The 24,781-nt window shown below is 49.4% G+C and overlaps 1 pseudogene; it reads left to right on the top strand.

Annotated features, from left to right (window-relative positions):
* On the top strand, window positions 1-10,404 carry LOC136006930 (olfactory receptor 2G3-like; annotated as a pseudogene).
* Window positions 10,405-24,781: the final 14,377 nt, after the last annotated feature.

Raw genomic sequence — 24,781 nt, 5'->3', positions numbered from 1 at the left:
TGAGACATGGGTCAGCCCATGGGTATTGATTTCTGACAGCAGCCAAAAGTAGATGTTCAGAGAAAGAGTATCAGACACTGGATGAGTGTATTAAGACCCTTCCTTGTGAAGGTTTTTCCAGCTCTGGCAAAGAAAATCGCAGCTGGCTGACAGAGCTGCCTCTTTCTAGTGTTACTGGGCACGAGATAAAAAAGAACATCTTGGTTTTGAGGGACACTTGTGGATAAGCACCCAGCCCCAGGAGGGGGTTACCGCTGATGACCTCTCCTCAGAGACAAGCACACCTCTTCATCCTGGCTTGAGCAAAGTCCTGAGCTTATTTTTGTCTTTTTCCCGCCTACAAACCTGTTAGAACCCTCATCCTTCAAATTGCTTCGAATCAAAAGATGTAAAGTTCAGAGCTTGTGCTATCTACTAATGCAAATAATGGAAGGAGAGGATTTTCAGAAGTAGGTAAGTGATCTAGAAGCACAGATCTCAAGTCCATAGAACTTTTCATGTCTTGGATGATGCCTCTACATGCCTCTTTGTCCTAGATACTCCAAAGTATTTTAAAACTAAACCCTATATAAAATCCTACGCTACCTATTTATACAATTTATACTGAATTTCCCTTCTCCCTCCCAGAGGCCTGCAGTTTTCAGATCCTGAAGGATGTTGTTTCATGCAGTATGATATTCATCAGAAACATTACCATGACTGGTCTACTGAAGGCAAAATGTCATTGTTCTTTGCCTAAGCAGTGTAGTTACGTATATTATACATGCCTGAACAGAATCAGAAGTTCAGTGTAGCTTTTTATGCTGGCACAGCCTTTAAAATGGTTGTGTTTGTATCTGCTTATACGAAAGGCTTCTCTCAAGTTCTACATCCATTTTAGGCAGGATGCTGGACTTCACGTTATTCAGGTTCTTGCTGTTGACGTCAGAACTGACAGAGTCCGCCTAGTCTAGCAAGATCGTGTCTTGAATAAGAATTGGATTAATCTCATTAGACATTAGGGATCAGGCCCATCTCTCTGGAATTGAGGTGTTTCCATGTGAGCCGTTGCCACATTTGCACAGGTGCCAGTGAAAAGCTGCTTGATACTAGTCTTTTGCAGCTTTTATCCTACATGCTGGTCCCATACAGATGTCTTGGATATCAACAGTACCTGAATTGACAAGAGGCACCAATGCTTTGGTACCTTAATCCTTCCTGTCGGGACAGAAGGGACGTGCCTGCTGTGACTGCCCAGGAGATAGGTGCTGAGCAGTCTGGGCTCCCTGGGCTGCAGTGCAGACAAGTTATGTGATTGTATGGACTGGGGTGATAACTAAGCTATCTCTCCTACCTGAGACAGTAACTTTGGGCTGAAGCAGACTGCCTCCTTGAATTGAGCTTTTTAGGATTATTTCATAACCTCCCTTCCAGAACAGTTTCAGTTTTGGAAAGATGCTTCCTTTTGCAATACATTCCCTTGACAGCATTATTGCTCATTCAGGCTGTGAGACTCTACTTAGTCTTAAAAACACAGGATAGGATTCGGTTTCAGCTTAAGGTGTCAGATTTAGACACCTACATATAAGCATTGATTTGTAAGCCATACATCTAAATCTCTGTCATGACTGAGGAATAAATCAGGTGCCAAGGTTAACTCCAGAAGGCTACTCAGGTTCTCAGAAACAGCTGAGAAGTTGAGATGAAGTTACCACCAACTAGCTGGTGATCTGAATCACCCTTTAGAGTCCATTGACTGTATCAACTAGGCATCCAAGTAATTTGTTCAGCTGTAACAGTCGGGTACCACTTGAGACATCCTGGTGTGACCTGTCATTTGTCCAATTTTGATTCCAGAGGAGCACAAGCCCTGCAACATCCCTGCATCAAATGTGACGGCTGCCTTCGGATGTCCCAGATACCGTGCAGCATATCGAGTGACATTTAAGAGTGTCTTCCACAGCATTACTAATGTAGGCCATCTGCTACTCGCCTTTTACTTCACGAAGATTTAGGATCCAACAAATGTGACCATGTATTACTGAGAAACTTTCATGTAAAGCCTTAAAACATCTTAGAAAGTACAGTGTAAAGACAGAATATGAGCATTGGAAGCTCTAGTGATGAGAATGCCATAAGATCCTAAATCCACATTAAAGTGGCTGGACATATTTAGTTTGCTAGATATGGTCTGTATGCTGAATTTTGGCTTTATTGCAGGAAAAGGGTACAGCTGTACGGATATTTGTCCAAAAGAGGAGATGCGTGTCATGATGAGACTCTCTGAAGGATTGTTTCACTCTAGAAGTCTGTTCCATGTTTCTTCCCATGTTAAGAAAGGACATTAAGAACTGGGATTTTAACACATAATTTTTTGACCTAACATTGAATTTTGATTTCTAAACAGGACCTGCCCAGGAGCCGGCAGCTCCGCTGACGCGAGCAGGGACTCACAGGGGGCAGAGCCAGGAGCAGCAGCACCAGCCCTGAGTGGTTAAAAACCTGCCCCAGGGAGCACGGCCAACGGAGCGGGTCGAGGCAGTTCGCGCGGGCAGGCGAGCGGGATGGTGAGCATCCGTCGTATGGGCAGGGCCCGCTCTGGGAGCTCTGCTCTGGCTGCCCCGGCGGTGGCCAGCGTAGGCACCCAGACAGAGAGGATGACAGAGAAGGCTGCAATGCAGAGCTTGGAGTGTAGTGAGTGCCTGCACTGGTCTGGTGAGGGAAAGGTGCACAATGGGCAGGGATGCACTCGGTGCTCCCTGGTGGGGGTCCTCCTGCAGCAGGTGGCTGAGCTGCGAGATGCTCTTAATAGGCTGCAAGATGTCAGGGTAGCTGAGAGGAGGCAGGGCTGCTTGCTCCAGCCCCAAACCGTGCAGGGGCTTCAAGCTTCCCCTTCAGCTTATGAAGGAAAGAAGGAGGCCGTTAACCCGGGAAGCTGGGAATTAATGGAAAAAAAAAAAAAAAAAAACAACAACAAAAGAAGGACGAAAAGGACAATTAAAAGCAAACGGCTTCCTCCTAAATCTGTTGTCCCCACGCAGAACCGTTTTGCTGTCTTGCAGGAGGCTAATGAGGAAACGCACTTGCACCAGAAACAGCCGGCTGATGCACAGGTAAAGATCTCTGGTGGCACTGCCAAGAAAAAGCAGCGGGTTGTAGTAGTAGGGGACTCTGCTTTAAAAGGGACAGAAGCACTCCTCTGTCGGCCTGACCCCGTCTCGAGGGAGGTGTGCTGCCTATCAGGAGCACGGATCAGGGATGTTACAGAGAGGCTGCCTGCTCTAGTAAGTCCCACGGACTATTACCCACTCCTAGTGACACATGTGGCTGCTAGGGATATAGATAGTAGTGGACTGGGGACCATAAAGAAAGACTACAGAGCACTGGCAGAGGTGGTTAGGGGCTCTGGAGCTCAGATAGTCTTTTAGTCAACTCTCCAGGACACAGGGGAGGACCTAAGAAAAGCTAGGAGGGGTAGCCAGGTTAATAAAAGGTTAAAAGGGTGGTGTCCTAGTCAGGGGTTTGGGTGTCTTGAACACAGGACTGATGTTTTTAGGCCAGGCCTACTGGGAGCTGGTGGAGCTGGTCTGATCATAAAGAAGGGGAAGAGCACTGTCCCCAGGACAGTGAGAAGAGTGTGTAGCAAGCTCACTGCCCTGGACTTCAAAAGAGCAGACTTTGGCCTCTTCAGGAGCCTGCTTAGTAAGGTTCCATGGGATACAGCCCTGGAGGGCAGGGGGGCCCAAGACTCTTGGTTGATATTCAAGGATCACCTGCTACAAGCTCAGGAGTGCTGCATCCCAACTAGAAGGAAGTGCAGCAGGAGGGCCAGGAGACCTCCCTGGATGGATAAGGAGCTGCTGAGGAAAATTCAAATGAAAAAAGAGGATTATAAAAAGTGGAAGCAAGGAAAGGCGGCCTGGGAAGAGTACAGGGATGTTGTCCGGGAAGCTAGGGACCAGGTTAGGAGGGCTAAGGCCCAGTTAGAATTAAACTTGGCTAGGGATGTTAAGGATAACAGGAAGGGATTCTACAGGTACGTAGCAAATAAAAACCAGACTAGGGACAACATAGGCCCCCTGAGGAAGCTCTCAGGAGAACTGGCTACACAGGATTTGGAGAAGGCTGAGGTTCTGAATGACTTCTTTGCGTCGGTCTTCACTGGCAAAGGCTCTGACCTCTGACAGCACCACCCAAGTGTGTTCAAGGCTAGGTTGGACGAAGCCTTGGGTGGGATGGTTTAGTGTGAGGTGTCCCTGCCCGTGGTGGGGGGGGTTGGAACTAGATGATCTTGAGGTCCTTTCCAAACCTAACTATTCTATGATTCTATGATTCTATAAAACTTTCTCAACACATTTGTTGGAGTCGCGGGAGACAAGCCTCATGCTCTCATGGTCAGCAAGCCTCGTTTATTTAGCAAGACACATCCACTTTTATAGCTTGCAGGGTTAGTTACATTGTCTGATAAGATACAGCAAAATCATTGGTCAGCCTGTGTCGACGCAGGGGTCTCCAGGCAACTGCGACCACCTCTTGTTTCAACATGTTCCGACATGTCCCAGCTTGCCCAAGCAAGACCATTGTGCTATTCCAGCAAGATACCGTTGCGCTATCTCAGCAAGATGCATATCCTGTTTCTTAAGCAAATCCGGGTAAACATTAACCACGAGATTGCTGTGCCCTGGAGGCCTACATTTCCACCAGCTGCACGGTATCATGCCCTTTGTTACTTAGCCATTCAGTTGTTAAGCTCTCTACACTTCCCCCGTTTTCTTTAACAGCAAGCATAGCCATTTTATGATTAAAAGCGTTCGATATCATTTTTTGTAAACACTGCATAATACACGGCAAAAGCAATACTGCTAATAATATTACAACCACCACCAAAACAATTTTTTCTATTAAGGTAACAAGCCAGGGAGATAGCCCGAAAGACGCCAGCCAGTTGGTAAAGGGATCACTTGTTTCTTGTAACTTTCGCATATTGTTTCTCAACTGTGCCAATTGTTTGTGAATGGAGTTAGAATGGTCCGAGAGATTCATGCAGCACATACCTTCAAACTCATCACACCCATGACCTTGTGCGAGGAGTAAAAAATCTATGGCGGCTCGATTTTGGAGAACTGCATGCCGGACTCCTTCTAAGTCCATGGCTAGATTTGACAATATGTTTGTTGTAATGTTTATTTGTTTTCCTGTCCAACAAGCTAATTTTCTTGAGTGAGAGCTTGAGCAGATGCTATACCCGGAGCAAAAATACTGGCTAAAATAACTTCAGGAGGATCCCAGAGCGTAACAATATCGGAGCACTCTGGGCCCAGCTGTGTGGTAGCTCTTTTACGGCGTATATGAGTCTTATTGGCTTTAAGAACTGTCATTATGTCGGGTGCAAACATTGTTAGCTGGCCTATATAGCAGGGTCCTCCCTCCGGGCTTCTAGGGATTCCCTGCCACGCCCTATCACCACAGATCAAGAAATATCCATCAGGTAAATAGCCTGTGTTGGACGTTACAATGGTTTTATGTGTGATGTTTTTGCAATAAGCGGTCTCATTATAGGGCCTATTTGAGGAAACATTTACTGAGTTATGTGGAAGCCCAAAAGGGTCCTTCCAAGAGTCAAAGTGAAAACAATATTGTGCAGGCGCAGAACCTAGCAGATTAAATTCTTGGATTTCAGAGACATTTTTTCTTATATTGAGCTGAAAGGTAAAATTGGCTGGGACGCCTATCAAACAGGTTCTAAAGGGGTCAGAAGCTTTAGCAAGAGCAAGGCATAAACTACTTTGGTTAACTTTTTCAGCCCAAGTGACCCACATGTTTTTTCGTTCCTCTATTTTGTTTAGAGTGTCCCAAGCTCCTGTATTGAGGCCGAAAACGGCGACAAGTACGATCCCAATCTTCAGGTTTAACTTGCCACAAAAGTGGAATACCCACATCTTTACCGCACTTAATCTCTAGAGGCACTGTGGCTAGTGCGGTTTGAATCTGGGAGAGAATCTCCTGAACCCGATATTTCAAATATCATTGTTCCAGATCTTCCCGGTTCTCAACTAATGGATACGTTAATGGGAGATTTACGGAAGGAGTTATACCTGCTTCCGCCAACAGTGCTCTATAAGGATTATAATTATGATGGGGATTCCAGGTACAGTTTACACAAGCACCATGTGCCTGTAATTGGCTTTGGGACACCCAAACCTTTTGGTGACAATTTCCACACTTAATTTTGATCCAAGCTCTATGATAATCTTGTAAACACGCTAAACAATGGCGAGTAGGAGACAAAATCCGATCAAATGTTCTCGTAAGTTCCCAAAACAAATGGAGTTCTGCCTCTTCTTGTGTCGAATAGGAAAAGCGAATCCCAAAACGTCTTTCAAGTGGTTCCAGCAACGGACGGAGGGTCAGCTGCAGACGATGACGACGACGGAGTTCTGGGCTGTCCATTCGATTGAGCAGCCCGAGTCCAGCGAGCAGGGATCCACTTGGGTCCAAACACCAGGGGCCTGACAGTCGCAACGAATGTGGCCTAATTTTCCGCATCGAAAACACTTCATTCGGGTGGCTGGGGCTGCTGGACAAGTCTGCGCAACTGCCGCCTGAAGAGGTGCAAGGGCTGCCAAAACTTGGCTTTGAACTTTAGATTGGGCGTTAAGGCCTTCACCAATTTTGTTAAGGGCTTCCACTACAAAAATTTGACTGCTTGAGGGGAGAGTATTTGCTTTATCTAAGAGATCTTGGATTACCCAGTTGCCAGGAGCAGTAGCGATAAGGGAGCGTGTGACTTGATTACCATTTTGTATAACACACTGCTTTAGGAGTGCGTCCTGCATGTGCTCCGCAACACCAGCTTTAGAAAGGGCTTGCATCAATTTGTCAACGAATGACCCAAGGGGTTCCTCTCGACCTTGTTTAATATTCATATACATAGGGGGCCCCCCCGGCTCCCGAATTTTGTCCATTGCCCTTTTTGCCACCCGCATGACCTCTCTTAATTTTTCTACTCCTATACCAGCCTGGGCATCTGTTCGAGTATAATCACCGTTTCCTAGTAATTCATTCATTGTAATTCCAAAAAGGGGGTCTCCTTGGCCACGAGGTAATGCTACTGAAGCAGCCGCTTCCTCCCCCCATCTTGCATCAAATGTAAGTTTCTGATGAGGGGTATAAATTAAACGAGCAATACCCTTGATGTCTACAGGCAGGAGAATCATTGAATTAAATAAGTAATCAAGCATCTGCTTGGCCGGTTCACTAGTAACCCCAAATTGAGAGACTGTAGCTCGGAGTTGTGCCAATATTTTCCAATCCATTTGAGTGATATCTACCCTATGACCGCCGCCTGGTCGAGGGTGAAAAATAACAGGAAAGGCCATAGAAGTAGCAACATGGTCTTGTGCCGCGTCGGCAAGGACCCTATCTCCGTTTTCGACTCCTTGGCGTGCCAGAGCAGCCCAAACTTCCCGTCTCTGACTTGCCATAGCCTCCGCGAGGTCCGAAAGGGCTCCAGGGAGCGGCTCCGTGGCATTAGGAGACAAAGGAAGGGAGTTTTGAGGAGACTCAAATGGTCCGTTTTCCAGAATAGAGGCAGACGGGGGAGAGGGAGAGGGAAGAGGGGAAGGAGGAGGGGGGGGGGTATCTCGACTGTCGAAACGGTCGGCGGATTAGGGGCAGAGGGAGAGGGAAGAAGGGGAGGAGGAGGGGGGGGGGTATCTCGACTGTCGAAACTGTCGGCGGATTAGGGGCAGAAGGATCATAGTGACGATTTTGATTTTGTGCCAAACGGGCACTTTCGGCCGCACGTTTCTCTGCCTGTACCATCAAGAGTTCGTTATGTATCAAGCGCCATAATTTGGATAATTTTTTAGCAATTTTATCATCGTCTATCATAAGGTCCCATAATTTATCGCCGTAGCGGCGCCATTCCGATAATTGGTGAATAGAGTGGGGATCACTAAAAATACCGAGAGACCTAGCATGGGAAAGAAGGGCAGGGAGGTCCTTATCAAAATCTAAGCCTTTTACCCCCCGACGACGGAGGAAGGCAGTAAAAAGATCATACGCCGCTTGCCTGTCCATGTTTACTGGATCCGTTGCACCCTCCAGGCGTCGGCAGCGCGTAGCAGCAGAGCCTGCCGATGCAGCACTCTGGGCCAAAGCACGAGACGAGCAGCCCACCGATGTAGCACTCCCGTTCTGCAGAAGCCGTCTTTAAATCGAGACCTGCACCCAACGCAACTCCTTCAGGCAAAGGGAAGGGTCCCTGTTCGGGCGCCAGTTGTTGGAGTCGCGGGAGACAAGCCTCATGCTCTCATGGTCAGCAAGCCTCATTTATTTAGCAAGACACATCCACTTTTATAGCTTGCAGGGTTAGTTACATTGTCTGATAAGATACAGCAAAATCATTGGTCAGCCTGTGTCGACGCAGGGGTCTCCAGGTAACTGCGACCACCTCTTGTTTCAACATGTTACGACATGTCCCAGCTTGCCCAAGCAAGACCATTGTGCTATTCCAGCAAGATACCGTTGCGCTATCTCAGCAAGATGCATATCCTGTTTCTTAAGCAAATCAGGGTAAACATTAACCACGAGATTGCTGTGCCCTGGAGGCCTACATTTCCACCAGCTGCACGGTATCATGCCCTTTGTTACTTAGCCATTCAGTTGTTAAGCTCTCTACACACATTCTCGTTTTTCTGGTCACCATGTTATATAAAATGGATGGTATGTTGTGTCTTGTACCTTGTTTTCCACATTCTCTCCCCTTCAAACCTCTTGTTATACTTATCTTGCAGAAGATTTGAGTTGACTTTGTTACTATTTCTTATCTTGACAGTTAACCCACTAGAACAATAATGGCCAAGGAAAACCAAAGCATAGTGACAGAGTTCATCTTACAAGGCCTCTCCTCCCAGCCAAGGACACAGACTGTTCTTTTTCCTCATGTTTCTGTTATTTTATCTGCTCACAATTGTTGGTAACATCACGGTTATTGTAGTGATCAGAGCTGATTCCCAGCTGCAGTCACCCATGTACTTTTTCCTTGCCAACCTGCCTTCTTAGACATCTGCTATGTCTCCAGCAACATCCTCCAGATGTTGGTGAACCTCTTGACCAAGAAGGGGATCATCTCCTTCTCCAGATGTGCTGCTGAGATGTATTTCTCTCTGGCTTTTGGCATGACAGAGAGTTTCCTCCTTGGGGTCATGTCCTGTGATCGACATATGGCAATATGTCACCCCTTGCTCTACAACACTGTCATGAACAGGAAGGCTTGCATTCACATGGTCACGGCTTCCTGGGCCAGCAGCCTGCTGAGCTCCATGGTAGTCAACGGTTTCGCTTTGCATCTGTGGACATCACATCTTGAACCATTACTTCTGCGAAGTGCCAGCAGTGCTGGCCTTGGCCTGTGCTGACACTGCCCTCCTGGAGTTGCTCATCTTCATCTTCAGCATCCTCATTGCCTGCATCCGCTTTCTTCTGGTCATCATCTCCTACGCCTACATCCTTCCCACCATCCTCAAGATGCAGTCTGCACATCTGAAATCTAAGGCCTCTTCCACCTGTGGATGCCACCTCATAGTGGTAACCATATTCTATGGGACAGCCATCTGCATGTATATACATGAATCCCAAGTCAAGGTCTCCACAGGATAGGGGCAAAGTGGTTGCAGTGTTTTACACCATTGTTACCCCGGTGCTGAACTCCGTCATCTACAGCCTCAGGAACAAGGACATGAAGCGTGCCCTGAGAAGGGCCATGAATAAACCCAAATCCCTCTCTATTAAAAGGCTTTTCAGGGATTGGTGGTACTGCATTGAGCTCTATGAGTTGGAACAATGCTCAAATGTGATTATTTCTCTACCTGCAATTGTCCCAGACTGAGATGAAATAATAAATGTGCTAAATTCAACAACATCTAAACAAAAAGACCTTGCATACAAATAACTTTCTAAACAACATTTGGGATTTGGCCTTAAAGCCAGAGACAGTATCAAGACACTGTGGCTTCAGCCTGCCTCAGTGGCAAATACAAGTGGGAAATGCTGATACTATCATGGCAAGAAGGAAGAAAAGAAGAAAAAAGAGTCTCTCTCCTGCATCCTTCTAGCCCCTTTCAGACTTTGGAAGCTGCTCTCAGGTCTCCATGCAGCTTCTCTTCTCCAGGCTGAACAGCCCCAATATCCTCGTAACCCAGACTCTGCTTTGCTCCCTCGGTAATTCATTTCTGCCCCTGCTAATTCCTGCTGTGTTTCAGTCCAGCTCTGGGTCCTCATGGACTCTGATCTCAGTAGGGCACAATCAGACATGAATATCAGAGAAGGCTTTTCCTTGTGTAGCTCAGAGGCAGAACCTCAGGTTTTAGGTAACCCAGGCAAGATGAAGAGTATTTTCTGACCTCCGAACTTTCTCTGACAATTAAACAAACCTTTTTAAAGATGTGCTTTGTACTCACATTGATACAGCACAGATGGGTTTTCTCCCCAGTCCCTAGCTTTCTCAGGCATGGACCACTGGGCATCCTCCTTTCTGTGGTGTGCGTTTATTTGTTACTCAAGGACATGACACCCCAAATCTGTGTGCCGTTGGATGCCACTGGAGTTCTAATTTCATGTCTGAACACCCCACTGACTCCAGAGGGAGAAGGCCTCTCCACAGGCTGATCAACCTTCTTATGTAGACATATTTTGATGACTAGAGTTACGGAATAATTGAATATGGAAAATGTGGAATAACGTTATGGAATAATTCAAGCCTAGAGAAACCCATGGAAAGTCCTTCCCCAATGGACTTCAAAGTCTAAATAAACCAGTGCTTGAAAAGAAAGCAAGAACAAGTCCCTGTGACATTAAAGGCATACAGCCTGTCCTGGGTTCAGCAGTAGCAGTCAGTTTTTCTCCTTCTTAGTAGCTGGTGCAGCGCTGTGTTTTTGACTTTCAGCCTGGGAACAGGGCTGATAACACCGCTCAAATGTTTTACTCTGAGCAAGGACTTCCTGAGCCTCATGCTCTGCCAGGGAGGAGGGGAAGCCAGGAGGAAGCAGAGACAGGACACCTGACCCAACCTAGCCAAAGAGGTATTCCATACCACAGCACGTCATGCCCAGGATGTAACTGAGAGTTACCCGGAAGGGCTAGTTCACTGCGGGGTTGGACTCAACCTGTGGGTATTACATTCTTTCGATTCTCCTTCCCATCCCTCCAGGAGCAGGGGGGAAGGAAAGAGGGGGGAGTGAGAGAGCGACTGTGTGATTTATAGCTGACTGGGTTTAAACCACGACAAGCCAAAGGAGACAGAGCATCCTTAAAACCAAAATCTTGTCTTTCCCTTTTAATTTTGCGGTCCAAACTGTTCTGCTGTAAGAAATACCCTTCAGCTTTGTCTCTTGTCCCTTCTGCTGTCAAATAACCATCACCAGAAGCACCAGAGCAAGGTATCAGGAAAACTAGATCAGCCATATGTAAAGTTAGAATATGGTATCCATAATGAGACTAAATAAGAGGCCTTGTCTAGCAGTAGGAGAAGGCAAAAGTTGGAGCATGACCCACTGGAAGCCTCTCAGCAGGCCTGAACTCCAACATCAGCAAAGTCATTAAACCAATTTCAATCACAAATTACACTTCTTCCCCTCCCAAAACAAGGAATTCCCCTGGGGGCCAGCCTTCTGGGCATCCTAAAGAAGCCTCTAAGGATCTTGAAACCTTCTTAGAAAGCTCATAGTAAACCTACCTCATTCTTCCTAACAAGCCCCTGGGGACAGCTTCATAGACACTAAGGAGAAGGTAACTTTCCTCTTTGTTAAAGGCAATGAGCACTTCTAAAGCAGTTTAGTTTGGCACAACTCCTCCACACCCTGAAGTTGGTGGTTGAAGAGTTTATGGGCTGGCAGACTTCTTTCCAGTCCTCCTCCTGGTCAGTACAGAAGCGACCCCTGGAGTTTGAAGGAAAGAGCAGCCACCCCGGCAAACAACAACTGATTGGCAGAAGTCACTTGGCACCTTACAGCAAGTTCTTTGGACTTCACAAGGGGTCCATCAACAGCCACAGCCATGGCAGGTGATGAGCTAGATTCAGGGTTTATCAGTCAGAAGCAAAGGGTGATGTAGCTGAAGACAAAATACAATGTACATACATTTGCCCATCTAGAAATAAAACTAGCTACAGCTCAGGTCCAAGGTGCATCCAGGAGCCAGATGCAGCCAGACGCAGCCCTACAATGCAAATGTCCATTGCATGGGATGAGTGTGCACGTGTTGAGGGAAGAAAACACTGGGTGAGGCTGATCAGGACCTATTGTTGCCATCAGGGTCCTGACCTACATGAACTACTGATTTTGCGGATGCTAACTGTGCTGGTGTTTCTCAGTTCCTTTCTGCTGCCTGAGGGGCTAAAATCTGTGAGGTGATCTCCCCCATAGACAGAGCTATCTGTAAAAGCATACAAGGTTCATAGAATCATAGGCCATAGAACCAACTAGGTTGGAAAAATCCCTTAAGTTCATCAAGTTCAACTGCTCCCCCAGCATTGCCAAGGCCACCACTAACCCATGGCACTGAGCCTGGAGTCTGCGGTGTGTGAGCACTTGTAGGGACGGTGACAGCAGCCATGCCCTGGGCAGCCTGTTCCAATGCCTGAACACGCTTTGGGGCAGGAATTGTTCCTCAGCTCCATCTAAACCTGCCCTGGGGCACCTGGAGGCCGGTAACTCTTGTCCCATCCCTTGTTCCCTGGGAGCAGAGCGCAGCCCCTTCCTGCCTCCATCCTCCTGTCAGGCAGTTGTAGGGAGCGATAAGGTCCCCCGTGAGCCTTCTCTTCCCTGAGGGCTGGAGCAGCTCTGCTCTGGATCCAGGCTGAGAGGACTGAGCTGGGTCAGCCTGGACAAGAGAAGGCTCCTGAAGGGGAGACCTTAGAGCAGCTCCAGTGCCTAAAGGGGCTGCAGGAAACCTGGAGAGGGGCTTTGGACAAGTGCCTGTAGGGACAGGCCAAGGGGAATGGCTTGAACCTGCCTAAGGGGAGACTGAGATGAGCTCTTAGGCAGAAGCTCTTCCCTGGGAGGGTGCTGAGGCACTGGCACAGGGCACCCAGAGAAGCTGTGGCTGCCCCATCCCTGACAGTGCTCAAGGCCAGGCTGGACACAGGGGCTTAGAACAAGCTGCTCCAGTGGAAGGGGTCCCTGCCTGTGGCAGGGGGGTTGGAACTGGATGATCTGAAGGTCCCTTCAACAGAAACCAGTCTGGGATGCTACAAACTGATTACAGGAAATTGAACACTAATACCCCACCCCTGCCAACTGCCATCCTGAGCACAACCTCCATTGTGACAGCAGTACAGGCTGTGACATCACTCGGCTGTTCTGAGCAGCAGTCACTGACTTCACAGCAACACGTGCCACTGTTCCACAGCTCCCAATGTGGTTGTCACGGGCAGTGCACATGAGCAACAGCAGCTTTCTTCTGGGCCTCAGCATCCTGATCCTGGCTGCTGGGGCCACCCTCCTTGCCATCAGCCGTCGCCGACGGGGTCGCTTGTGGCCATGGGGCCCACTTTGTCCGAGCACCGGTGGTGGCTGTCCCCAGGAGCGTGACTGTGCCACACTGCTGCGCCCACAGGCTTGTGGCCAGGGCAAGCAACACCGGAGATGGAGGCGGCGATTTCGGACAGCAGAGCCATGTAAGTCCCCGGCAGCTCCAACAGAGGAGCCCAGCCCCATGTGGAGCAGGCTGGGTGTATGGTCCCGGGTTGGTTCCAGCCCCCCGACACTCAGGAACCCCTCCCTGGCTTGCAGGTAATGCTGTGTCCCCCCCGTGTGGGCCCTGGCGCTGCAGCCCCGGCTGCACAGACTGCATCAAGGCTGCGCGGGAGCTGCAGGAGCTGGTGCTGTCAGTGTGGGCTGGGAGAGGAGCTGCAGCTGCTCTGGATGCTGGCACATGGCAGGCGCTATGGCAGGACCTGGAGGAGCTGGTGGAGCAGGGCCAGCTGAGCTGCTGCGGCTCCCCCAGTTACCCCGAGAGCATCAGTGCTCCCAAGAACCTGACAGTGACGCTCCCGACTCGAGATGGAGGAGCCCCTATGGAGGTGAGGCCTGTTTGCTTCCTCGAACACTCGTGTGCTGGCAGAGTCTCTTCAGCCCTGAAGATGCACGTGGCTGGGAAAGCCCTGGAGATATGGCTGGGTTCCCTGTCCGTGCCACTGCTGGTGCAGCAGTCCCAGGAGCAAGCAGCACAGCAGCAGGGGTGCTTCCGGGTCCTGGCATTGTTCAAGGCCAGGTTGGACGGAGCCTTGGGTGGCACGGTCTAGTGTCAAGTGTCCCTGCCCATGGCACGGGGTAGGAACTGGATGATCTTAAGGTCCTTTCCAACCCAAAACATTCTATGAAGCTATATATGTCCAGAGGCAAGCACGTAAGCCCTTACAGTTTTATTGCTTCTGAACTTGAGACATTCCTCCCAGTAGTCTCTAATAACATCTAAATGGAATGAGGACAGCTATCTATGGCATGCAATTTGTGTTGGCACAGCAGCAGATCTCAAAGGCTCTGGAAGGCAGAGAAGCCCTCAAAATGCATGAAAAATCATCCTTACATGTTTTAGGCATCTAAAAGTTGGCCGGGTTCTTTTAACTATCTGTTTAGCTAACACTGGCAAGAAACGGACACTTCCAAAGGATAGCTCATCCCATTGTAAAATAATTTCAAGGAAAATGGCATGTTTTGCTTTCTGCAGGTCTCTGCCTCCCTACACTGACTGCAAAATAAGCCCCAACAGTTAGGTCAGGCTTGCTTGGTTGAATTTTATGCTGCTGAAATTACACCAAACAGATTCTCTCTTCCTATCCCCATACCCTGTCCTCCAGCACTTACGCAGAACACAGGCAGAAGCTCTGGGGTAAAGAGTTCAGAGATGACATCCCTGAGGCAAGACACTACATCTTGACCAAACCAATCACATGGGAGGAAAGCAAAGCACCACGGCAGAACCGATCTTTAACTTTCCTATTTCAAACTGTCTTTGAAGAGACGGGAAAGCTCCTCAGAGGCCTGCAGTAGGCAGCGATGGATATGTTTAGACCTTCCAAATCTCTGGGTAGAGGCTAAACCATGACACAGGAAAGGGATGAAATGGATGCTCTGGTTTGGGGGTAAATGATGTGGGAAAGGCAGTCCAGAACAGGGGGAAATTATCATGTTTGGGTTGTTATTCATGCCTCTGCTCTGTCATTTGATATTGGTAATATGGGGTTCATCAGTCAACTTAAACAAAAGTTACTCCTCTAAGCTTAAACTTCTACAGCTCTAGTAATCAACGTAGAGAAATAAATGTTCAAATTCTAGGAAGTATCCAGAGCGCAAACATCTCTATATAGGCTGTGGACACTGCTTATCTGAGCTTAGGAGAGGACTTTGTGTCTCTTCTGATGTGCTTGTGCTTTAGGGACGAGTCATCTATTAATCAGCCATCTAGTATTAGTCTCAGATGACCACAGACTGTGAATCAGTAAAAATACAACTTAATGGTCCAATAGGGAAGACTGGCAGTGATGTGAAGTACCTTCAGATCAAAAAAGGAGATTGTGGGCTGGAATTCAGCTTGCATGTGCATTGTTGTATGCGGACCAGACAAACCTGAAACAAAGATTCCCCTCCCTTTATGTCTGCTCCTTCTAGCCCTCATATAAAGGCTGATTGTTTCACAAGGCCAGCGCTCCTCGGCATGCATGGCCCCATGTTAAATTGACAGAGAGGGGAGATGAGATGAGCTCTTAGGCAGAAGCCCTTCCTTGTGAGGGTGCTGAGGCGCTGCCACAGGGTGCCCAGGGAAGCTGTGGCTGCCCCATCCCTGGCAGTCTTCAAGGCCAGGATGGAACTGGATGAACTTCAAGGTCCCTTCCAACTCAAACCAGTCTGGGATGCTACAAACTGATTACAGGAAATTGAACACTAATACCCCACCCCTGACAACTGCCATCCTGAGCACAACCTCCACTGTGACAGCAGTACAGGCTGCGACATCACTCAGCTGTTCTGAGCAGCAGGCTGACTTCACAGCAACACGTGCCACTGTTCCACAGCTCCCAATGTGGTTGTCACGGGCAGTGCACGTGAGCAACAGCAGCTTTCTTCTGGGCCTCAGCATCCTGATCCTGGCTGCTGGGGCCACCCTCCTTGCCATCAGCCGTCGCCGACGGGGTCGCTTGTGGCCATGGGGCCCACTTTGTCCGAGCACTGGTGGTGGCTGTCCCCAGGAGCGTGACTGCACCACACTGCTGTTCCCACAGGCTTATGGCCAGGGCAAGCAACACCGGAGATGGAGGCGGCGATTTCGGACAGCAGAGCCATGTAAGTCCCCGGCAGCTCCAACAGAGGAGCCCAGCCCCATGTGGAGCAGGCTGGATGTATGGTCCCGGGCCGGTTCCAGCCCCCCAACACTCAAGAACCCCTCCCTGGCTTGCAGGTAATGCTGTGTCCCCCCTGTGTGGGCCCTGGCGCTGCAGCCCCGGCTGCACAGACTGCATCAAGGCTGCGTGGGAGCTGCAGGAGCTGGTGCTGTCAGTGTGGGCTGGGAGAGGAGCTGCAGCTGCTCTGGATGCTGGCACATGGCAGGCGCTATGGCAGGACCTGGAGGAGCTGGTGGAGCAGGGCCAGCTGAGCTGCTGCAGCTCCCCCAGTTACCCCGAGAGCATCAGTGCTCCCAAGAACCTGACAGCGACGCTCCTGCCTCGAGATGGAAGAGCCCCTATGGAGGTGAGGCCTGTTTGCTTCCTCGAACACTCGTGTGCTGGCAGAGTCTCTTCAGTCCTGAAGATGGATGTGGCTGGGAAAGCCCTGGAGATATGGCTGGGTTCCCTGCCCGTGCTGCTGCTGGTGCAGCAGTCCCAGGAGCAAGCAGCACAGCAGCAGGGGTGCTTCCGGGTCCTGGCATTGTTCAAGGCCAGGTTGGACGGAGCCTTGGGTGGCACTGTCTAGTGTCAAGTGTCCCTGCCCATGGCACGGGGTTGGAACTGGGTGATCTTAAGGTCCTTTCCAACCCAAAACATTCTATGAAGCTATATATGTCCAGAGGCAAGCACGTAAGCCCTTACAGTTTTATTGCTTCTGAACTTGAGACATTCCTCCCAGTAGTCTCTAATAACATCTAAATGGAATGAGGACAGCTATCTATGGCATGCAATTTGTGTTGGCACAGCAGCAGATCTCAAAGGCTCTGGAAGGCAGAGAAGCCCTCAAAATGCATGAAAAATCATCCTTACATGTTTTAGGCATCTAAAAGTTGGCCGGGTTCTTTTAACTATCTGTTTAGCTAACACTGGCAAGAAACGGACACTTCCAAAGGATAGCTCATCCCATTGTAAAATAATTTCAAGGAAAATGGCATGTTTTGCTTTCTGCAGGTCTCTGCCTCCCTACACTGACTGCAAAATAAGCCCCAACAGTTAGGTCAGGCTTGCTTGGTTGAATTTTATGCTGCTGAAATTACACCAAACAGATTCTCTCTTCCTATCCCCATACCCTGTCCTCCAGCACTTACACAGAACACAGGCAGAAGCTCTGGGGTAAAGAGTTCAGAGATGACATCCCTGAGGCAAGACACTACATCTTGACCAAACCAATCACATGGGAGGAAAGCAAAGCACCACGGCAGAACCGATCTTTAACTTTCCTATTTCAAACTGTCTTTGAAGAGACGGGAAAGCTCCTCAGAGGCCTGCAGTAGGCAGCGATGGATATGTTTAGACCTTCCAAATCTCTGGGTAGAGGCTAAACCATGACACAGGAAAGGGATGAAATGGATGCTCTGGTTTGGGGGTAAATGATGTGGGAAAGGCAGTCCAGAACAGGGGGAAATTATCATGTTTGGGTTGTTATTCATGCCTCTGCTCTGTCATTTGATATTGGTAATATGGGGTTCATCAGTCAACTTAAACAAAAGTTACTCCTCTAAGCTTAAACTTCTACAGCTCTAGTAATCAACGTAGAGAAATAAATGTTCAAATTCTAGGAAGTATCCAGAGCGCAAACATCTCTATATAGGCTGTGGACACTGCTTATCTGAGCTTAGGAGAGGACTTTGTGTCTCTTCTGATGTGCTTGTGCTTTAGGGACGAGTCATCTATTAATCAGCCATCTAGTATTAGTCTCAGATGACCACAGACTGTGAATCAGTAAAAATACAACTTAATGGTCCAATAGGGAAGACTGGCAGTGATGTGAAGTACCTTCAGATCAAAAAAGGAGATTGTGGGCTGGAATTCAGCTTGCATGTGCATTGTTGTATGCGGACCAGACAAACCTGAAACAAAGATTCCCCTCCCTTTATGTCTGCTCCTTCTAGCCCTCATATAAAGGCTGATTGTTTCACAAGGCCAGCGCTCCTCGGCATGCATGGCCCCATGTTAAATTGACAGAGAGGGGAGATGAGATGAGCTCTTAGGCAGAAGCCCTTCCTTGTGAGGGTGCTGAGGCGCTGCCACAGGGTGCCCAGGGAAGCTGTGGCTGCCCCATCCCTGGCAGTCTTCAAGGCCAGGATGGAACTGGATGAACTTCAAGGTCCCTTCCAACTCAAACCAGTCTGGGATGCTACAAACTGATTACAGGAAATTGAACACTAATACCCCACCCCTGACAACTGCCATCCTGAGCACAACCTCCACTGTGACAGCAGTACAGGCTGCGACATCACTCAGCTGTTCCGAGCAGCAGGCTGACTTCACAGCAACACGTGCCACTGTTCCACAGCTCCCAATGTGGTTGTCACGGGCAGTGCACGTGAGCAACAGCAGCTTTCTTCTGGGCCTCAGCATCCTGATCCTGGCTGCTGGGGCCACCCTCCTTGCCATCAGCCGTCGCCGACGGGGTCGCTTGTGGCCATGGGGCCCACTTTGTCCGAGCACTGGTGGTGGCTGTCCCCAGGAGCGTGACTGCACCACACTGCTGTTCCCACAGGCTTATGGCCAGGGCAAGCAACACCGGAGATGGAGGCGGCGATTTCGGACAGCAGAGCCATGTAAGTCCCCGGCAGCTCCAACAGAGGAGCCCAGCCCCATGTGGAGCAGGCTGGATGTATGGTCCCGGGCCGGTTCCAGCCCCCCAACACTCAAGAACCCCTCCCTGGCTTGCAGGTAATGCTGTGTCCCCCCTGTGTGGGCCCTGGCGCTGCAGCCCCGGCTGCACAGACTGCATCAAGGCTGCGTGGGAGCTGCAGGAGCTGGTGCTGTCAGTGTGGGCTGGGAGAGGAGCTGCAGCTGCTCTGGATGCTGGCACATGGCAGGCGCTATGGCAGGACCTGGAGGAGCTGGTGGAGCAGGGCCAGCTGAGCTGCTGCAGCTCCCCCAGTTACCCCGAGAGCATCAGTGCTCCCAAGAACCTGACAGCGACGCTCCTGCCTCGAGATGGAAGAGCCCCTATGGAGGTGAGGCCTGTTTGCTTCCTCGAACACTCGTGTGCTGGCAGAGTCTCTTCAGTCCTGAAGATGGATGTGGCTGGGAAAGCCCTGGAGATATGGCTGGGTTCCCTGCCCGTGCTGCTGCTGGTGCAGCAGTCCCAGGAGCAAGCAGCACAGCAGCAGGGGTGCTTCCGGGTCCTGGCATTGTTCAAGGCCAGGTTGGACGGAGCCTTGGGTGGCACTGTCTAGTGTCAAGTGTCCCTGCCCATGGCACGGGGTTGGAACTGGGTGATCTTAAGGTCCTTTCCAACCCAAAACATTCTATGAAGCTATATATGTCCAGAGGCAAGCACGTAAGCCCTTACAGTTTTACTGCTTCTGAACTTGAGACATTCCTCCCAGTAGTCTCCAATAACATCTAAATGGAATGAGGACAGCTATCTATGGCATGCAATTTGTGTTGGCACAGCAGCAGATCTCAAAGGCTCTGGAAGGCAGAGAAGACCTCAAAATGCATGAAAAATCATCCTTACATGTTTTAGGCGTCTAAAAGTTAGCCGGGTTCTTTTAACTATCTGTTTAGCTAACATTGGCAAGAAATGGACACTTCCAAAGGACAGCTCATCCCATTGTAAAATAATTTCAAGGAAAATGGCATGTTTTGCTTTCTGCAGGTCTCTGCCTCCGTACACTGACTGCAAAATAAGCCCCAACAGTTAGGTCAGGCTTGCTTGGTTGAATTTTATGCTGCTGAAATTACACCAAACAGATTCTCTCTTCCTATCCCCATACCCTGTCCTCCAGCACTTACACAGAACACAGGCAGAAGCTCTGGGGTAAAGAGTTCAGAGATGACATCCCTGAGGCAAGACACTACATCTTGACCAAACCAATCACATGGGAGGAAAGCAAAGCACCATGGCAGAACCGATCTTTAACTTTCCTATTTCAAACTGTCTTTGAAGAGATGGGAAAGCTCCTCAGAGGCCTGCAGTAGGCAGCGATGGATATGTTTAGACCTTCCAAATCTCTGGGTAGAGGCTAAACCATGACACAGGAAAGGGATGAAATGGATGCTCTGGTTTGGGGGTAAATGATGTGGGAAAGGCAGTCCAGAACAGGGGGAAATTATCATGTTTGGGTTGTTATTCATGCCTCTGCTCTGTCAGTTGATATTGGTAATATGGGGTTCATCAGTCAACAAAAGGAGTAACAAAAGTTACTCCTCTAAGCTTAAACTTCTACAGCTCTAGTAATCAACGTAGAGAAATAAACTAATGTGGGTATCCAGACTGAGCCTTCCTGCAGACATGCAGCTGTGCAGGTCTCTGGCTGCAGCGAATGCCTGAGCCTGGCACTTGTATTGGAGGGAGCCAGTGACACTGCTTGCTGTATGGGACACCTGGTTTGCTGGTGACAGGCGGGATACACCAGTCCCAGAGAGGAAAAAGGGTTTTGGGGCAGGAGTTAGCAGGGCTTATTGACAGGGCTTTAAACTAGTTATGAAGGGGGGAGGGGATTTAACTGGGCCTGTTGGGGACAAGCCCAAGAGGAACATGCTAGGGATTGAAGGATGGCGGGCTAAGGAGGACTATCAATCTCTTGTTTCACTTGTGGGAAAGGATAGCTTTTTAGACCCTGTCCCGCAGGGGAAAAAGGGTACTAGGACTGGCTCCCTGAAATGCCTGTACACCAATGCACGCAGCATGGGGAATAAACAGGAGGAGTTAGAAGTCTGTGTACGGGCTAAAGGTTATGATCTGGTGGCGATTACAGAGACATGGTGGGACAGTTCACATGACTGGAATGTGGTCATGGATGGCTATGTCCTTTTTAGGAAAGATAGGTCAGCGAAGCGAGGTGGTGGAGTCGCTCTTTACGTGAGAGAGCAACTAGAATGTATTGAGTTCTGTCCGGGGTCGGTTGAGGAGCAAGTGGAATGTCTGTGGGTATGAATTAAGGGACAGACTGGCACGGGTGATACAGTTGTGGGGGTCTATTACAGACCTCCTGATTAGGACGAAGGAGTTGATGAGGCTTTCTACAGGCAACTGGAAGTAGCCTCGCGACTACATGCCTTAGTCATCGTGGGGGACTTTAACTACCCCGATATTTGCTGGAAGACTCACACAGCCAGTCATTCACAGTCTAGGAGGTTCCTCGAGTGCATTGATGATAATTTCTTAATGCAAATGGTGGACGTACCAACTAGGGGAGCAGCGCTGCTAGATTTAGTACTCGCCAACAAGGAGGGTTTGGTCGAAGTGGTGACGGTCAATGGCAGCCTTGGCTGCAGTGACCATGAGATGGTGGAGTTTAGGATCCTGTGTGGGAGGAATAGAATACCTAGCAAAGCCACAGTTCTGGATTTCCGAAGGGCCAACTTTGGCCTCTTCAGTCAACTGCTAAGGGAAGTCTCATGGGAAAGTGTACTAGGCGGTAAAGGGGCTCAAGATAGTTGGTTAGCATTCAAGGACCGCTTCTTCCAAGCTCAGGATCGGAGCGTCCCAATGAGTAGGAAGTCAAGTAAGGGATCTAGGAGACTGGCGTGGTTAAACAAGGAGCTGCTGGGCAAACTCAAGTGGAAAAGGAGAATCTATGGATTATGGAAGGAGGGGCTGGCCGCTTGGGAGGAATATAGGACAGTTGTTAGAGGATGTAGGGAGGCAATTAGGACAGCTAAGGCCTCCTTGGAACTCAATCTTGCTAGTCGGGTTAAAGACAATAGAAAGGGCTTCTTCAAATACATAGCAAATAAAACTAACACAAGAGGCAATATAGGCCCACTGCTGAACGAAGTGGGTACCCTGGAGACAGAGGATATAAAGAAGGCAGAGGTGCTGAATGCCTTCTTTGCCTCTGTCTTTACTCCTGCAGACTCTCCCCGAGGGCCCCGGATTTCTATAGCCCCAGAAGGAGTCAGGACAAAGGAGGAGTTTGCTTTGGTAGATGAGGATTGGGTTAGGGATCAGCTATGCAAACTGGACATCTGTAAATCGATGGGTCCGGATGGAATGCACCCACGGGTGCTGAGGGAGCTGGCGGAGGTCATTGCTAGGCCACTTTCCATCATCTTTGGTAAGTCGTGGGAAACGGGCGAGGTGCCTGAGGATTGGCGCATGGCAAAGGTCACACCAATCTATAAGAAGGGCAAGAAGGAGGACCCGGGTAATTATAGACCGGTCAGCCTGACCTCCATCCCTGGAAAGGTGATGGAACAACTTATTCTTGACTCCATCACTAGGCATATCAAGGATGAGGGGGTCATTAAGAACAGCCAACATGGTTTTATGAGGGGGAAGTCATGTATGACCAACCTTATAGCCTTCTATGAGGAAGTGACTAGGTGGAGGGATGATGGTAGAGCGGTAGATGTAGTTTTTCTTGATTTCAGTAAGGCATTTGATACTGTCTCCCACAGCATCCTCATAGATAAGCTAAGGAAGTGTGGGCTTGACGATCAAGTAGTGAGGTGGATCGAGAACTGGTTGAAAGGAAGAAGGCAGAGAGTTGTGGTCAATGGCGCAGAATCTAGCTGGAGGTCTGTGACTAGTGGAGTCCCTCAGGGGTCGGTGCTGGGACCGGTGCTGTTCAATATTTTCATCAATGACCTGGATGAGGGAACTGAGTGCACCATCAGCAAATCCGCTGATGACACAAAACTGGGAGGAGTGGCTGACACACCAGAAGGCTGTGCTGCCATTCAGCGAGACCTGGACAGGCTGGAGAGTTGGGCGGGGAGAAACTTGATGAAATTTAACAAGGGCAAGTGTAGAGTCTTGCATCTGGGGAAGAACAACCCCATGTACCAGTACAGGTTGGGGAGTGACCTGCTGGAAAGTAGCAAAGGGGAAAGGGACCTGGGGGTCCTGGTGGATAGGAGGATGACCATGAGCCAGCAATGTGCTCTTGCGGCCAAGAAGGCAAATGGCATCTTAGGGTGCATTAGAAAGGGTGTGGTTAGTAGGTCAAGAGAGGTTCTCCTCCCCCTCTACTCAGCCTTGGTGAGGCCGCATCTGGAATATTGCGTCCAGTTCTGGGCCCCTCTGTTCAAGAAGGACAGGGAATTGCTTGAAGGAGTCCAGCGCAGAGCCACAAAGATGATGAAGGGAGTGGAGCATCTCCCTTATGAGGAGAGGCTGAGGGAGCTGGGTCTCTTTAGCTTGGAGAAGAGGAGACTGAGGGGTGACCTCATCAATGTTTACAAATATGTAAAGGGTGGGTGTCAGGATGATGGAGCTAGGCTTTTTTCAGTGATATCCAGTGATAGGACAAGGGGCAATGGGTGTAAACTGGAGCATAGGAAGTTCCACGTTAACATCAGGAAGAACTTCTTTACTGTAAGAGTGACAGAGCACTGGAACAGGTTGCCCAGGGGGGTTGTGGAGTCTCCTACACTGGAGATATTCAAGGCCCGCCTGGACAAGTTCCTGTGTGATGTACTGTAGGTTACCCTGCTCTTGCAGGGGGGCTGGACCAGATGATCTTTTGAGGTCCCTTCCAACACTTGGGATTCTGTGATTCTGTATCCAGAGCGCAAACATCTCTATATAGGCTGTGGAGACTGCTTATCTGAGCTTAGGAGAGGACTTTGTGTCTCTTCTGATGTCGTTGTGCTTTCAGGGACGAGTCATCTATTAATCAGCCATCTAGTATTAGCCTCAGATGACCACAGACTGTGAATCAGTAAAAATACAACTTAATGGTCCAATAGGGAAGACTGGCAGTGATGTGAAGTACCTTCAGATCAAAAAAGGAGATTGTGGGCTGGAATTCAGCTTGCATGTGCATTGTTGTATGCGGACCAGACAAACCTGAAACAAAGATTCCCCTCCCTTTATGTCTGCTCCTTCTAGCCCTCATATAAAGGCTGATTGTTTCACAAGGCCAGCGCTCCTCGGCATGCATGGCCCCATGTTAAATTGACAGAGAGGGGAGATGAGATGAGCTCTTAGGCAGAAGCTCTTCCTTGTGAGGGTGCTGAGGCGCTGCCACAGGGTGCCCAGGGAAGCTGTGGCTGCCCCATCCCTGGCAGTCTTCAAGGCCAGGATGGAACTGGATGAACTTCGAGGTCCCTTCCAACTCAAACCAGTCTGGGATGCTACAAACTGATTACAGGAAATTGAACACTAATACCCCACCCCTGACAACTGCCATCCTGAGCACAACCTCCACTGTGACAGCAGTACAGGCTGCGACATCACTCGGCTGTTCTGAGCAGCAGTCACTGACTTCACCGCAACACGTGCCACTGTTCCACAGCTCCCAATGTGGTTGTCACGGGCAGTGCACGTGAGCAACAGCAGCTTTCTTCTGGGCCTCAGCATTCTGATCCTGGCTGCTGGGGCCACCCTCCTTGCCATCAGCCATCGCCGACGGAGTCGCTTGTAGCCATGGGGCCCACTGTTCCAGCACT

The sequence above is a fragment of the Lathamus discolor genome, unplaced genomic scaffold (genome assembly GCF_037157495.1).
Source record: "Lathamus discolor isolate bLatDis1 unplaced genomic scaffold, bLatDis1.hap1 Scaffold_80, whole genome shotgun sequence".
Classification (NCBI taxonomy): Eukaryota; Metazoa; Chordata; class Aves; order Psittaciformes; family Psittacidae; genus Lathamus; species Lathamus discolor.
The sequence above is the reverse complement of the archived record's forward strand: the minus strand, read 5'-3'. Positions and strand labels throughout refer to the sequence as shown.